Raw genomic sequence first — 16,620 nt, forward strand, 5'->3', positions numbered from 1 at the left:
GTAGTAAATCATAGGTGTTCTAGTACATATTTAAATCATTCTTATTTGAGAGTTGAAGAGATGATTAGAAAGTGTTTTAATGCTGCACTTATTAGAGCAATTCATAAACCCATGGTTATGGTTTGTCCCCACAAGGAGGGGCATATGGCATTGACAGACATCTTAAGTGTCTTCTTGTCCTGTTGACCCAACTGAAATGTTCACGAACCTCATTTTTTACATTTAGAGTTATTTTTGCCCATATGAGAACATTAAGATTTACCAGGAGAATTCAAATACATGTTAGAGTAAGAAAATTAGTCCTTTGTGTGTAAAAACACTAAAGCTAAACTATGGTATTCCTTTGAACCTATAAACATTTTTTTTTTTAGAGACATGATGAAATCATGCAAAACAACATTGATACACTTAAGGGTTTGGTTTGCTGGATTTGTACTTAGTACTCATTTCAACAAGTATTGCAGAGTTGAAGAATGTAAATTCAAATTGCATAGGCTTAAATTGGATAGCCAGGTCTAGTTTTGGAACAATGTTTCATTTTTATGCCAAAAGCATAGAATGCTTTTACTAACTGCTAGCAGTTTACTAACTGCTAGTATTTTAAGGTACAGAGAACAGTTCTGTGGATGGACAGAGGAAGAGACCCCTTACTCAGGCAGCTGGAAAATACATATATTAGCATACTGGGTTAAATAAAATGGACGAGAAGGTACTTACTACATGCCTGTCTCTTCACGGCTAATAAATTAGGAGCACGGCCATAGAATCCCAAACTTGAGACTTGGAGGACAGTTTGGCATTAAAAGTAAAATTGTGTAACTACTGAAAAGAGCTAAAAGAATCGTATATATTATAAAAACTTTTTTCCAGGGCTGTGAAACAAAACTTAACTTGAACTGTAACTTCTATTTTGTCTATGTATCTTCATTACATATATAGGCATCTCCTGCTTAATGTTAGTAACCTGTGAAAATTAAAGTTTCTGTGTGAAAATGCTAAAAGAATTTATGATTCACTGCAGCCAAAATCCCCCAGCCACTTTCCTAGGAATACAATTAAAAAACAATAAAAAGATGCTGGAATGTAATATGCTTAAAACACCTCTTCTTGATCATCAGTGAGATTTCCTTAGTGTGCAGTAGTCTTTTCTGTTGTGATTGCTTACTCACATGGATTCCTTCTCTACAATTTGACACTTGCTCAATCTTATTTGTGACTCCATATCACTAGGAGAAAACAAGAGCTAGTTGGCCATGGGAAACACTGTGGAAATGCATTCAGGACCAGCACAGGAGCTAGTGGCTGGTCATACTAAATATGATGTGCCGGGCTTCTCAGTGTCAGTGATGTCCCAGTGCACATCCACTTGGTCAATAGTGTTTGTGCTCTTCAAACATCTATGATTCCAACTATTATATTTGGAATATAACTCAAGACTGTGCCAACATCATTTAAAATGCTGTATTGAATTGTGGGGATATGAATCTTTACTATATAAACATTAGTTGAAAAATGTTGAGATAGGTACATTCTATGGTGCTGGGGTATTGTTTTAGCTTTCTAGTGCTGCTGCAGCAAATTACCACAAACTTAAGTGGCTTCAGACAACACACTTTTGTTATCTTACAGTGATATAGGTTAGAGGTTGACACAAGCTTCACTAAACTAAAATCAAGGTGTCTACAGTGTTGCATTCTGGAGGTGCTAGGCAAGAATAACCACACCTTGCCTTTTCCAGCTGATTGAGATTATCCACATTTCTTGGCTCCTGCTGTCTCCTCTCTTCTCCATCTTTTTTTTTTTTGTGGTACGCGGGCCTCTCACTGTTGTGACCTCTCCCGTTGTGGAGCACAGGCTCTGATGCACAGGCTCAGCGGCCATGGCTCACGGGCCCAGCCACTCTGCGGCATGTGGGATCTTCCCGGACCAGGGCACGAACCCGTGTCCCCTGCATCGGCAGGCAGACTCTCAACCACTGCGCCACCAGGGAAGCCCCCCCTTTCTCCATCTTTAAAGCCACCAGTGGCAGGCAGTCTCATATCGCATCTGACTTCTTCTGTAGTCACACATCCCCCTGACTCTCTTCTCCTGCTGCCTTTCCTTCCACTCTTGCAGTTACAGGGGGCCCATCTGGATAATTTCTATTTTAAAGTCAGCTGATTACCAACCTTAATTCCCCTTTGATATATACGGTAACATTCACAGGCTCTAGAGATTAGGACAGGACATTTTATCTATCTATCTATCTATCTATCTGAAGTATAATTGATTTACAATGTTGTGCTAATTTCTGCTGTACAGCAAAGTGACTCAGTTATACACATATATACATTCTTTTTTATATTCTTTTCCATTATGGTTTATCCCAGGAGATTGGATATGGTTCCTTGTGCTATACAGTAGGACCTTGTTGTTTATCCATTCTAAATATAATCATTCACATCTACTAACCGCAAACTCCCAGTCCATCTCCCTCCCTACCTCCTTCCCCCTTGGCAACCACAAGTCTGTTCTCTATGTCTGTGAGTCTGTTTCTGTTTTGTAGATAGGTTCATTTGTGCCATATTTTAGTTTCCACATACAAGTGATGTGATATATGGTATTTGTCTTTCTCTTTCTGAATTCACTTAGTATGATAATCTCTAGTTGCACCCGTGTTGCTGCAAATGGCATTATTTCATTCTTTTTTTTATAGCTGAGTAGTATTCCATTGTATATATGTACAACATCTTTTTCCATTCCTCTGTTGATAGACATTTAGGTTGTTTCCATGTCTTGGCTATTGTGAACAGTGCTGCTATGAACATAGGGGTGCATGTATCTTTTTGAATTATAGTTTTGTCTGGATGTATGCCCAGGACTGGGATTGCTAGATCATATGGTAATTTTATTTTTAGTTTTCTGAGGAAGCACCATACTGTTTTCCATAGTGGCTGTACCAACTTATATTCCCACCAACAGTGTAGGAAAGTTCCCTTTTCTCCACACCCTCTCCAGCATTTGTTATTTGTAGACTTTTTAACGATGGCCATTCTGGCTGCTATGAGATGGTACCTCATTGTAGTTTTGATTTGCATTTCTCCAATAATTAGTGATGTTGAGCATCTTTTCAGGTGTCTACTGGCCACCTCTGTGTCTTCTGTGGAGAAATGTCTGTTTAGATCTTTTGCCCATTTTTCAGTTGGGTTGTTTGTTTTTTGTTGTTGAATTGTATGAGCTGTTTGTATATTTTGGAGATAAAGCCCTTTTAGATATCATCATTTGCAAATATTTTCTCCCATTTCGTAGGTTGTCTTTTCATTTTGTTCATGGTTTCCTATGCTGTGCAAAAGCTTTTATGTTTGATTAGGTCCCATTATTTTAGTTTTGTTTTTACTTCTGTTACCTTAGGAGACTGACCTAAGAAGACATTGGTATGATTTATGTTAGAGAATGTTTTGCCCATGTTCTCTTCTAGGAGTTTTCATGGTGTCATGTCTTATGTTTGTCTTTAAGCCATTTTGAGTTTATTTTTGTGCATGGTGTCAGGATGTGTTCTAACTTCATTGATTTACATCCAGCTGCCAACTTTCCCAGCACCACTTGCTGAAGAGACTGTCTTTTTCCCATTTTATATTCTTGCCTCCTCTCTTGAAGATAAATTGACTGTAGGTGTGTGGGTTTATTTCTGGGCTCTCTATTCTTTTCCATTGATTCGTATGTCTGTTTTTGTACCAATATCACACTGTTTTGATTACTATAGCTTTGTAGTATTGTCTGAAGTCGGGGAGGGTTATGCCCCCTGCTTTGTCTTTTTTTCCTCAGGATTGCTTTGTCAATTCTGGGTCTTTTATGGTTCCATATAAATTTTTGGATTATTTGTTCTAGTCCTGTGAAAAATGTCATAGCTAATTTGATAGGGATCACATTAAATCTGTAGATTGCTTTGAATAGTATGGGCATTTTAACAATATTAATTCTTCCAGTTGAAGATTATGGGATATCTTTCCATTTCTTTGAATCCTCTTTAATTTCCTTTATTAATGTTTTGTAGTTCTCAGCATATAAGTCTTTCATATATATATATACACATATATATTGGGTGTGATTTTAAAGACGTTGTTTTACATTCCTTTTCTGATAGTTCATTGTTAGTATAGAGAAATGCAACTGATTTCTGAATGTTAATCTTGTATCCTGCTACTTTGCTGAATTCATTTATCAGTTCTAGTAGTTTTTGTTTGGAGTCCTTAGGGTTTTCTCTATATAGTATCATGTCATCTGCAAATAGTGTCCGTTTTACCTCTTTCCTTCCAATTTGGATACCTTTTATTTCTTTTTCTTGTCTGATTGCTGTGGCTAAAACTTCCAACACTACGTTGAAGAGAAGATATGAGAATGGGCATCCTTGTCTTGTTCCAGATTTTAGTGGGAAGGCTTTCAGCTTTTCACCATTGAGTATTGTGTTGGCTGTAGGTTTGTCATAAATAGCTTTTACTATGTTGAGATACGTTCCATCTCTACCCACTTTGGTAAGAGTATTTACCATGAATGGATATTGAATTTTATCAAATTCTTTTTGTCCATCTGTTGAGATGATCATGTGGTTTTTGACTTTTCTTTTGTTAATATGGTGTATTACATTGATTTTTGTATGTCAAACCATCCTTGTGAACTTGGGATGAATCCCACTTGGTTGTGGTGTATGATCTTTTTTTATGTGTTGTTGGATTTGGTTTGCTAATATTTTGTTGAATTTTTGTGTTTATATTCATCAGAGATATTGGCCTGTAATTTTCTTTTTTGGTGGTATCTTTGACTGGTTTTGGTATCAGGGTGAGGGTTGCTTCATAGAATGTCTTTGGGAGTGTTCCCTTCTCTTAATCTTTTGAAAGAGTTTGAGAAGGATCAGTATAAGTTCTTCTTTGTATGTTTGGTAGAAATCACCTGTTAAACCATCTGGTCCTGGGATTTTATTTATAGGGATTTTAAAAAATCGATTTCTTCTTGATTCAATTTTGGTGGGCTGTATGTTTCTAGAAAGTTGTCCATTTCTTCTCGGTTGTCAAATTTCTTGCCATATAATTGTTCATAGTATTCTCTTTTTTTTTTTTGTATTTCTGCAGTATCAGTTGAGATTTCTCCTTTTTCGTTTCTTATTTTGTTTATTTGGGTTCTCTCTCTATTCTTCTTGGTGAGCCTGGCAAGAGGTTTTTCAGTTTTGTTTACCCTTTCAAAGAACTAGCTCTTGGTTTTATTGATTTCTTTTTTCTATTTTTTAAATTTCTATTTTATTTATTGCCTCTCTGATCTTTATTATTTCCTTCCTTCTGCTGACTTTAGGTTTTATTTGTTCTTTTTCTAATTATTCTTTTTTGAATTTTATTTGATTTTTTATACAGCAGGTTCTTATTAGTTATCTATTTTATACATATTAGTGTATATATGTCAATCTTTTTCTAATTCTTTTAGGTGGTAGTTTATGTTGTCTATTTGAGATTTTTCTTCTTTTTGAGGTGGGTGTGTATCACTATGAACTTTCCTCTAAGAACCACTTTTGTTACATCCCATAGATTTTGTATTGTTGTGTTTTCACTGTCATGTGTCTCAAGGTATTTTTTAATTTCCTTTTTGATTTCCTAATTGACCCAGTGGTTTTCAGTAGCATGTTGTTTTGTCTTTATGTAATCATTTTGTTCTCATTTCTTTTCCTGTGGTTGATTTCTAGTTTCATGCTGTTGTGATCAGAGAAGATGCTTGACACACTTTCTATAATCTTAACTTTGTTGAGGTTAGTTTTGTGCCCTAGTATATGGTCAATCCTAGAGAATGTTCTATGTGCACTTGAAAAGAATCTGTATTCTGGTTTTTTTGGATGTAATGTCCTGAAAATATCAATTAAGTCCAACTGTTCTATTGTATCATTCAGGATCTCTATTGCCGTATTGATTTTCTGTCTAGAAGATCTGTGCATTGACGTGAATGTGGTGTTAAAGACTCCTACTATTATTGTATTCCCATCAATGTCCCCCTTTCTGTCTGTTAGTATTTGTTTTATGTATTTGGGTGCTCCTATGTCAGGTGTATACATGTTGATGAGTGTAAAATCCTCTTCTTGTATTGATCCTTTTATCATTATATAGTGTCCTTCTTTATCTTTCTTTAGGGCGTTTGTTTTAAAGTCTATTTTGTCTGATATGAGTATTGTGACTCCTGGTTTCTTGTCATTTCCGTTTGCATGAAACGTCTTTTCATATCCCCTCACTTTCGATCTATGTGTGTTCTTTCCCCTAAGGTGGGTCTCTCATAGGCAGCATATTGTACGTTCTTGTGTTTTTATCCAGTCTGCCACTCTTTTTTCCCCCCCCAGATTTCTATATCTTTTTTTTTTTACATCTTTATTGGCGTATAATTGCTTTACAATGGTGTGTTAGTTTCTGCTTTATAACAAAGTGAATCAGTTATACATATGAACCATATCTCTTCCCTCTTGGTCTCCCTCCCTCCCACCCTCCCTATCCCACCCCTCTAGGTGGTCACAAAGCACCGAGCAGATCTCCCTGTGCTGTGTGGCTGCTTCCCACTAGCTATCTATTTTACGTTCGGTAGTGTATATATGTCCATGCCACTCTCTCACTTCGTCCCAGCTTACCCTTCTCCCTCCCCATATACTCAAGTCCATTCTCTAGTAGGTCTGTGTCTTTATTCCTTTCTTGCCCCTAGGTTCTCCATGACATTTCTTTTTTTCTTAAATTCCATATATATGTGTTAGCATACGGTATTTGTCTTCCTCTTTCTGACTTACTTCACTCTGTGTGACAGACTCTAGGTCCATCCACCTCATTACAAATAGCTCAATTTCATTTCTTTTTATGGCTGAGTAATATTCCATTGTATATATGTGCCACATCTTCTTTATCCATTCATCCGATGATGGACACTTAGGTTGTTTCCATCTCCTGGCTATTGTAAATAGAGCTGCAATGAACACTTTGGTACATGACTCTTTTTGGATTATGGTTTTCTCAGGGTATATGCCCAGTGGTGGGATTGCTGGGTCATATGGTAGTTCTATTTTTAGTTTTTTAAGGAACCTCCATACCGTTCTCCATAGTGGCTGTACCAATTCACATTCCCACCAGCAGTGCAAGAGTGTTCCCTTTTCTCCACACCCTCTCCAGCATTTATTGTTTCTAGATTTTTTGATGATGGCCATTCTGACTGGTGGGAGATGATATCTCATTGTAGTTTTGATTTGCATTTCTCTAATAATTAATGATGTTGAGCATTCATTCATGTGTTTGTTGGCAGTCTGTATATCTTCTTTGGAGAAATGTGTATTTAGGTCTTCTGCCCATTTTTGGATTGGGTTGTTTGATTTTTTGTTATTGAGCTGCATGAGCTGCTTGTAAATTTTGGAGATTAATCCTTTGTCAGTTGCTTCATTTGCAAATATTTTCTCCCATTCTGAGGGTTGTCTTTTCATCTTGTTTATGGTTTCCTTTGCTGTGCAAAAGCTTTGAAGTTTCATTAGGTCCCATTTGTTTATTTTTGTTTTTATTTCCATTTCTCTAGGAGGTGGGTCAAAAAGGATCTTGCTGTGATTTATGTCAGAGTGTTCTGCCTATGTTTTCCTCTAAGAGTTTGATAGTTTCTGGCCTTACATTTAGGTCTTTAATCCATTTTGAGCTTATTTTTGTGTATGGTGTTAGGGAGTGATCTAATCTCATACTTTTACATGTACCTGTCCAGTTTTCCCAGCACCATTTATTGAAGAGGCTGTTCTTTCTCCACTGTACATTCCTGCCTCCTTTATCAAAGATAAGGTGACCATATGTGCGTGGGTTTATCTCTGGGCTTTCTATCCTGTTCCATTGATCTATATTTCTGTTTTTGTGCCAGTACCATACTGTCTTGAGTACTGTAGCTTTGTTGCTACAAAGTCAGGGAGCCTGATTCCTACAGCTCCGTTTTTCGTTCTCAAGATTGCTTTGGCTAGTTGGGGTCTTTTGTATTTCCATACAAATTGTGAAATTTTTTGTTCTAGTTCTGTGAAAAATGCCAGTGGTAGTTTGATAGGGATTGCATTGAATCTGTAGATTGCTTTGGGTAGTATAGTCATTTTCACAATGTTGATTCTTCCAATCCAAGAACATGGTATATCTATTTGTATCATCTTTAATTTCTTTCATCAGTGTCTTAAAATTTTCTGTATACAGGTCTTTTGTCTACTTAGGTAGGTTTATTCCTAGATATTTTATTCTTTTTGTTGCAAAGGTAAATAGGAGTGTTTTCTTGATTTCACTTTCAGAGTTTTTCATCATTAGTGTATAGGAATGCCAGAGATTTCTGTGCATTAATTTTGTATCCTGCTACTTTACCAAATTCATTGATTAGGTCTAGTAGTTTTCTGGTAGCATCTTTAGGATTCTCTACGTATAGTATCATGTCATCTGCAAACAGTGACAGCTTTACTTCTTCTTTTTCAATTTGGATTCCTTTTATTTCCTTTTCTTCTCTCATTGCTGTGGCTGAAACTTCCAAAACTATGTTGAATAAGAGTGGTGAGAGTAGGCAACCTTGTCTTGTTCCTGATCTTAGTGGAAATGCTTTCAGTTTTTCACCATTGAGAACGATGTTGGCTGTGGGTTTGTCATATATGGCCTTTATTATGTTGAGGAAAGTTCCCTCTATGCCTACTTTCTGGAGAGTTTTTATCATAAATGGGTGTTGAATTTTGTCGAAAGCTTTCTCTGCATCTGTTGAGATGATCATATGGTTTTTCTCCTTCAGTTTGTTAATATGGTGTATCACGTTCATTGATTTGCATATATTGAAGAATCCTTGAATTCCAGGAATAAACCCCACTTGACCATGGTGTATGATCCTTTTAATGTGCTGCTGGATTCTGTTTGCTAGTATTTTGTTGAGGATTTTTGCATCTATGTTCATCAGTGATATTGGCCTGTAGTTTTCTTTCTTTGTGACATCTTTGTCTGGTTTTGGTATCAGGGTGATGGTGGCCTCGTAGAATGAGTTTGGGAGTGTTCCTCCCTCTGCTATATTTTGGAAGATTTTGAGAAGGATAGGTGTTAGCTCTTCTCTAAATGTTTGGTAGAATTCGCCTGTGAATCCATCTGGTCCTGAACTTTTGTTTGTTGGAAGATTTTCAATCACATTTTCAATTTCAGTGCTTGTGATTGGTCTGTTCATATTTTCTATTTCTTCCTGATTCAGCATTGGCAGGTTGTGCATTTCTAAGAATTTGTCCATTTCTTCCAGGTTGTCCATTTTATTGGCATAGAGTTGCTTGTAGTAATCTCTCATGATCTTTTGTATTTCTGCAGTGTCAGTTGTTACTTCTCCTTTTTCATTTCTAATTCTATTGATTTGAGTCTTCTCCCTTTTTTCTTCATGAGTCTGGCTAATGGTTTATCAATTTTGTTTATCTTCTCAAAGAACCAGTCTTTGAGTTTTATTGATCTTTGCTATCATTTCCTTCATTTCTTTTTATTTATTTCTGATCTGATCTTTATGATTTCTTTCCTTCTGCTAACTTGGGGTTTTTTTGCTCTCCTTTCTCTAATTGCTTGAGGTGCAAGGTTAGGTTGTTTATTCGAGATGTTTCCTGTTTCTTAAGGTAGGATTGTATTGCTATAAACTTCCCTCTTAGAACTGCTTTTGCTGCAACCCATAGGTTTTGGGTCATCATGTCTCCATTGTCATTTGTTTCCAGGTATTTTTTGATTTCCTCTTTGATTTCTTCAGTGATTACTTCGTTATTAAGTAGTGTATTGTTTAGCCTCCATGTGTTTGTATTTTTTACAGATTTTTCCTATAATTGATATCTAGTCTCATAGCATTGTGGTCGGAAAAGATACTTGATACAATTTCAATTTTCTTAAATTTACCAAGGCTTGATTTGTGACCCAAGATATTGTCTATCCTGGAGAATGTTCCATAAGCACTTGAGAAAAATGTGTATTCTGTTGATTTTGGATGGAATGTCCTATAAATATTAATTAAGTCCATCTTGTTTAATGTATCATTTAAAGCTTGTGTTTCCTTATTTATTTTCATTTTGGATGATCTGTCCAGTGGTGAAAGCACGGTGTTAAAGTCCCCTACTATGAATGTGTTCCTGTCGATTTCCCCTTTTATGGTTGTTAGTATTTGCCTTATGTATTGGGGTGCTCCTATGTTGGGTACATAAATATTTACAATTGTTATATCTTCTTCTTCGATTGATCCCTTGATCATTATGTAGTGTCCTTCTTTGTCTCTTCTAATAGTCTTTATTTTCAAGTCTATTTTGTCTGATATGAGAATTGCTACTCCAGCTTTCTTTCGGTTTCCATTTGCATGGAATATCTTTTTCCATCCTCTCATTTTCAGTCTGTATGTGTCTCTAGGTCTGAAGTGGGTCCCTTGTAGACAGCATATATATGGGTCTTGTTTTTGTATCCATTCAGCCAGTCTGTGCCTTTTGGTGGGAGCATTTAATCCATTTACATTTAAGGTAATTATCAATATGTATGTTCCTATTCCCATTTTCTAAATTGTTTTGTGTTATTGTAGGTCTTTTACTTCTCTTGTGTTTCTTGCCTAGAGAAGATCCTTTAGCATTTGTTGTAAAGCTGGTTTGGTAGTGCTGAACTCTCTCAGCTTTTGCTTGTCTGTACAGGTTTTAATTTCTCCATCAAATCTGAATGAGATCCTTGCTGGGTAGAGTAACCTTGGTTGCAGGTTTTTCTCCTTCATCACTTTAAATATGTCCTGCCAGTCCCTTCTGGCGTGCAGAGTTTCTGATGAAAGATCAGCTGTTAACCTTATGGGGATTCCCTTGTGTGTTTTGTTGTTTTTCCCTTGCTGCTTTTAATATGTTTTCTTTGTATTTAATTTTTGATAGTTTGATTAATATGTGTCTTGGCTTGTTTCTCCTTGGATTTATCCTGTTTGGAACTCTCTGTGCTTCCTGGACTTGATTCACTATTTCCTTTCCCATATTAGGGAAGTTTTCAACTATAATCTCTTCAAATATTTTCTCAGTCCCTTTCTTTTTCTCGTCTTCTTTTGGAACCCTTGTAATTCGAATGTTGGTGTGTTTAATGTTGTCCCAGAGGTTTCTGAGACTGTCCTCAGTTCTTTTCTTTCTTTTTTCTTTATTATACTCTGCAGTAGTTATTTCCACTATTTTATCTTCCAGGTCACTTGTCCGTTCTTCTGCCTCAGTTATTCTGCTATTGATCCCTTCTAGAGTATTTTTAATTTCATTTATTGTGTTGTTCATCGTTGTTTGTTTCATCTTTAGTTCTTCTAGGTCCTTGTTAAATATTTCTTGCATTTTGTCTATTTTATTTCCAAGATTTTGGATCATCTTTACTATCATTATTCTGAATTCTTTTTCATGTAGACTGCCTATTTCCTCTTCATTTGTTAGGTCTGGTGGGTTTTTATCTTGCTCCTTCATCTGCTGTGTGTTTTTCTGTCTTCTCATTTTGCTTATCTTACTGTGTTTGGGGTCTCCTTTTTGCAGGCTGTAGGTTTGTAGTTCTGTTGTTTTTGGTGTCTGTCCCCAGTGGCTGTAGTTGGTTCAGTGGGTTGTGTAGGCTTCCTGGTGGGGGGGACTAGTGCCTGTGTTCTGGTGGATGAGGATGGATCTTGTCTTTCTGATGGGCAGGTGCATGTCTGGTGGGGTGTTTTGGGGTGTTTGTGGACTTATTATGATTTTAGGCAGCTTCTCTGCTAATGGGTGGGGTTGTGTTCCTGTCTTGCTAGCTGTTTGGCATAGGGTGTCCAGCACTGTAGCTTGCTGGTCATTGAGCGAAGCTGGGTGTTGTTGAGATGGAGATCTCTGGGAGATTTTCGCCATTTGATATTACGTGGAGCTGGGAGGTCTCTTGTGGACCAGTGTCCTGAAGTTGGCTCTCCCATCTCAGAGGCACAGCACTAACTCCTGGCTGCAGCACCAAGAACCTTTCATCCACATGGCTCAGAATAAAAGGGAGAAAAAGTAGAAACAAAGAAAGAAAGAGGATAAAATAAAATAAAGTAAGGTAAATAAAATAAAGTTATTAAAATAAAAAAATAATTATTAAGAAAAAATCTTTTTAAAGTAAAAAAAAGAAAACGGACGGATAGAACCCTAGGACAAATGATGAAAACAAAAGTATACAGACAAAATCTCACACAGAAGCATACACATACACACTCACAAAAAGAGGAAAGGGGGAAAAAATAATAAATCTTGCTCTCAAAGTCCACCTCCTCAATTTGGGATAATTCGTTGTCAGTTCACGTATTCCACAGATGCAGGGTACATCAAGTTGATTGTGGAGATTTAATCTGCTGCTCCTGAGGCTGCTGGGAGAGATTTCCCTTTCTCTTCTTTGTTCACACAGCTCCTGGGTTTCAGCTTTGGATTTGGCCCCACCTCTGCGTGTAGGTCACCGGAGGGCATCTGTTCTTTGCGCAGACAGGACAGGGTTAAAGGAGTTGCTGATTCGGGGGCTCCAGCTCACTCAGGCCGGGGGAGGGAGGGGTATGGAGTGCGGGGCGAGCCTGTGGGAGCAGAGGCTGGCGTGATGTTGGAGCAGCCTGAAGCGCGCCGTGCGTTCCCCCAGGGAAGTTGTCCCTGGGTCACGGGACCCTGGCTGTGGCGGGCTGCACAGGCTCCCCGGAAGGGAGGTGTGGATAGTGACCTGTGCTTGCACACAGGCTTTTTGGTGGTGGCAGCAGCAGCCTTAGTGTCTCATGCACGTCTCTGGGGTCCGCGCTGTTTGCCATGGCCCACGCCCGTCTCTGGAACTCCTTTAAGCAGCACTCTTAATCCCCTCTCCTTGCGCACCAGGAAACAAAGAGGGAAGAAAAAGTCTCTTGCCTCTTTGGCAGGTCCAAACTTTTCCCCGGACTCTGTCCCGGCTAGCCGTGGTGCACTAACCCCTTCAGGCTGTGTTCATGCCGCCAGTCCTCTCCCTGTGATCTGACCGAAGTCCGAGCCTCAGATCCCAGCCCAGCCCGCCCCGGTGGGTGATCAGACAAGCCTCTAGGGCTGGTGAGTGCCGGTTGGCACCGATCCTCTGTGGGGGAATCTCTCTGCTTTGCCCTCTGCACCCCTGTTGCTGCGCTCTCCTCCATGGCTCCGAAGCTCCCCACTTCCGCCACCCGCAGTCTCCGCCCATGAAGGGGCTTCTAGTGTGTGGAAACCTTTCCTCCTTCACGGCTCCCTCCCACTGGTGCAGGTCCCGTCCGTATTCTTTTGTCTCTGTTTATTCTTTTTTCTTTTGCCCTACCCAGGTACGTGGGGAGTTTCTTGCCTTTTGGGAGGTCTGAGGTCTTCTGCCAGCATTCAGTGGGTGTTCTGTAGGAGTTGTTCCACGTGTAGTTGTATTTCCAATGTATCTGTGGGGAGGAAGGTGATCTCTGCGTCTTACTCTTCTGCCATCTTCCCCCTCTCCCCCACTCTGTGTTTTGATTGGAGCATTCAGTCCATTGACATTTAAGGTAATTATTAATACATCTGTATTTATTGCCATTTTAAACCTTGTTTTCCAGTCGATTCTATGTTTCTTCTTTGTTTCTTTTTCTTTTTGTGGTTTGATGTTCCTTTTATGTTTGTGTCCTCTTCTTTTTGGCTTTTATAAATCTATTGTATGTTATTGATTTGTGGTTACCCTGTTTTTCAGGTATGTTGACTCCTTCCTATAACTGCTTGCTTTAGACTGATAGTTTTAGAATAGACATTGTAAGAAGAAAAAATAAAATCTAGATTTTCTTATTCTCCTTCCCCACATTTTGTGATTTTGACGTCCTTTTTTACATCTTCATGTTTATCCTTTTGCTGTTCCTTATGTTTATCATTGCTTTCACAAATAGGTTAGTTTTTCTTTTTGATCTGTAAACCAGCTTAAGTGATTTAATTTCCAATTGTGATTCCCTCTTTCCTATATCTTCTTCTTTTCTATTTAGGGAAGACCTTTGAATATTTCTTTTAAGATAGGTTTAGTATTGCTGTATTCTTTTAGTTTTTGCTTATCTGAGAAATTCTTTTTTTTTTAATTTACTTTTATGGCTGTGTCAGGTCTTAGTTGTGGCATGCGGGATCTTTCGTTGTGGTGCACGGGCTCTTCATTGCAGTGCACAGTCTTCTCTCTGGTTGTGGCTTGCAGGTTTTCTCTTCTCTAGTTGTGGTGCGCAGGCTCCAGAGAGCGTGGGCTCTGTAGTTTGCGGCATGTGGGCTCTCTAGTTGAGAGGTGTGAACTCATTAGTTGTGGTGTGCGGGATTAATTGCCCCGCAGCGTGTGGGATCTTAGTTTCCCAACCAGGGATCGGAACTTTGACCCCTGCATTGGAAGGCAGATTCTTTATACCACCAGGGAAGTCCCTGAGAAATTCCTTCTCTCCTCCTAAGTGATAATCTTGCAGGGTAGAGTATTCTAGGTTGCAGATTTTTCCCTTTCAAGACTTTGAATATATTTTGCCACTCCCTTCTGGCCTGCAGCATTTCTGTAGAGAAATCAGCTGATAGCCCTATAGGGGGTTCCCTTGTAATTAGCTTCTTGCTGCCTTTAGAATGCTCTCTTTAACTTCTTCCAGTTTTATTATAGTATGTCTTGGTGTAGGACTGTTTGGGTTCATCTTGTTTGGGACCCTCTGTGCTTCCTGTATCTGGATATCTATTTCCTTCTTTAGGTTTGAGAAGTTTTCAGCCATAATTTCTTCAAATACATTTTTAATCCCCTTTTCTCTTTCTTCTCTTTCTGAAATCCCTATTATGCACAGACTGGCAAGCTTTGTATTTTTCTACATTATATTGGTCATATTTATTATATTATTCCATAGGTCTCTTATATTGCTTTCATCTTTTTTCATTTGGCTGTCTTCTGTTCTGATTGGGTAATTTCCATCACTGTATTCTATCTTGCAGATCACTTATTCTTTCTTCTGCATTATGTACAGTAAGTGCCCTACATACAAATGAGTTCTGTTCCAAGAGTGCATTCATTAAGTCTCATTTGTTCGTAAGTCCAACGAAGTTAGCCTAGGTACCCAACTAACACAATCAGCTATATAGTACTCTACTATAATAGGTTTATAATACTTTTCAAATAATACATAATAATGTATTTACAACTAATACATAAAAAATAAACACAAAAATAAAACATTTTTAATCTTACAGTACAGTACCTTGAGAAGTACAGTAGTACAGTACAAGAGCTGGCATACAGGGGCTGGTGTTGAGTGAACAGGCAAGAAGAGTTACTGACTGGAGGAGGGAGAGGAGGTGGGAGATGGTAGGATCATCAGCAATAGGAGACGGAGGGCAAGCTGCAATTTCACTCACGCCTGACGTTGATGGAACGCATGTTCACATCTTGGAAATTTCGCAACTTGAAGGTTCGCATGTAGGGGACTTAATGTATTCATCCTGCTATTCATTGCCTTGAGCTCAGCTTCTGTCTTGGCAAATGAATTTTCTAATTTTTCTTGGCTCCACCTTAATTTCGAGTTCCTTTTTACAGGAATCTGCATTTCTGTTGATAGCCTTTCTTAATTCCTTCAGTATTTTCATTACCTCCTTTTTGAACTCGGTGTCTATTAGACTGAAGAGGTCTGTTTCACTGTTTGTTCCTTCAGGGGAATTCTCCTGGTCTTTTAAGTGGGAGTGGTTCCTCTGCTTCTTCATTTTGCTTATACTATATTTCTTACTCTGTGAGTTGAGAAGAAACAATTACTGTAATCTTGGAGGTCTGTTTATAAGCGGGAGTGTTCCTGTGTGGTTTGTGTGCGTTTAATAGTTTTTTGGTGTGAGAGCTGCTTTTAGTTTGGGCGTCCTTTTTCCTTACCGTGTGCTGGCCATTATCCCCTTGACAGGGGGTGTGCGGGTGCGTGGCCCGTGCAAGCTCCTGGGAAGTCAGGGACAGCGGTTGGTGCCCGGTCATAGGGCTCTCGGTGGTAGAGGACATGGACATTTTAGATGTACCATTCCTCCTATGGCAGATGCTAAAATCCAAAAGCCTGTCTTACAAGAAAATGTTAAATGGCGATATTTTCTGCTGAGTATGCCTATCCATAGTTTGTTTTTGAAAACTCAGATGCTCTTATTAAAAATGATTCTGAGGGATTTCCCCAGTGGTCCAGTGGTTGGGACTTCGCCTTTCAATGCAGGGGGTGCGGGATTGATCCCTGGTCAGGGAGCTGGGATCCCACATTCCTCACGGCCAAAAAGCTGAAACATGGAACAGACGCAATATTGTAACAAATTCAATAGAGACTTCGAAAATGGTCCACATCAAAAAAGTCTTAAAAAAAAGATTCTGAAATTCAGGTTAAATAAGACAACTGTATGACTGTGGATTTGTATTAAGTAAGGCTTGGAACATTGAAAGCTATTCTTCCTATGTTATGCATCTGTATTCATTTGCTAAAGGCTGTCAAAGTACCACAGACTGGGTGGCTTAAATTTATTTTTTTTTAATTCTGGAGGCTAGAAGTTCAAGATCAAGGTATTATAGAATTTTCTTCTTAGGCCTCTCTCCTTGGCTTGTAGATGGCTGTTGGCCCCCTGTGCCTTCCCAGGATCTTCCTGTGTATGTCCTAATTTCATATAAGAGCACCAGTCCTATTGGATTAGGGCCC

Source organism: Aethalodelphis obliquidens, unplaced genomic scaffold (assembly GCF_003676395.1).
Source record: "Aethalodelphis obliquidens isolate GAN/ISIS:26980383/991018 unplaced genomic scaffold, ASM367639v1 scaffold12, whole genome shotgun sequence".
NCBI classification, from domain to species: domain Eukaryota; kingdom Metazoa; phylum Chordata; class Mammalia; order Artiodactyla; family Delphinidae; genus Aethalodelphis; species Aethalodelphis obliquidens.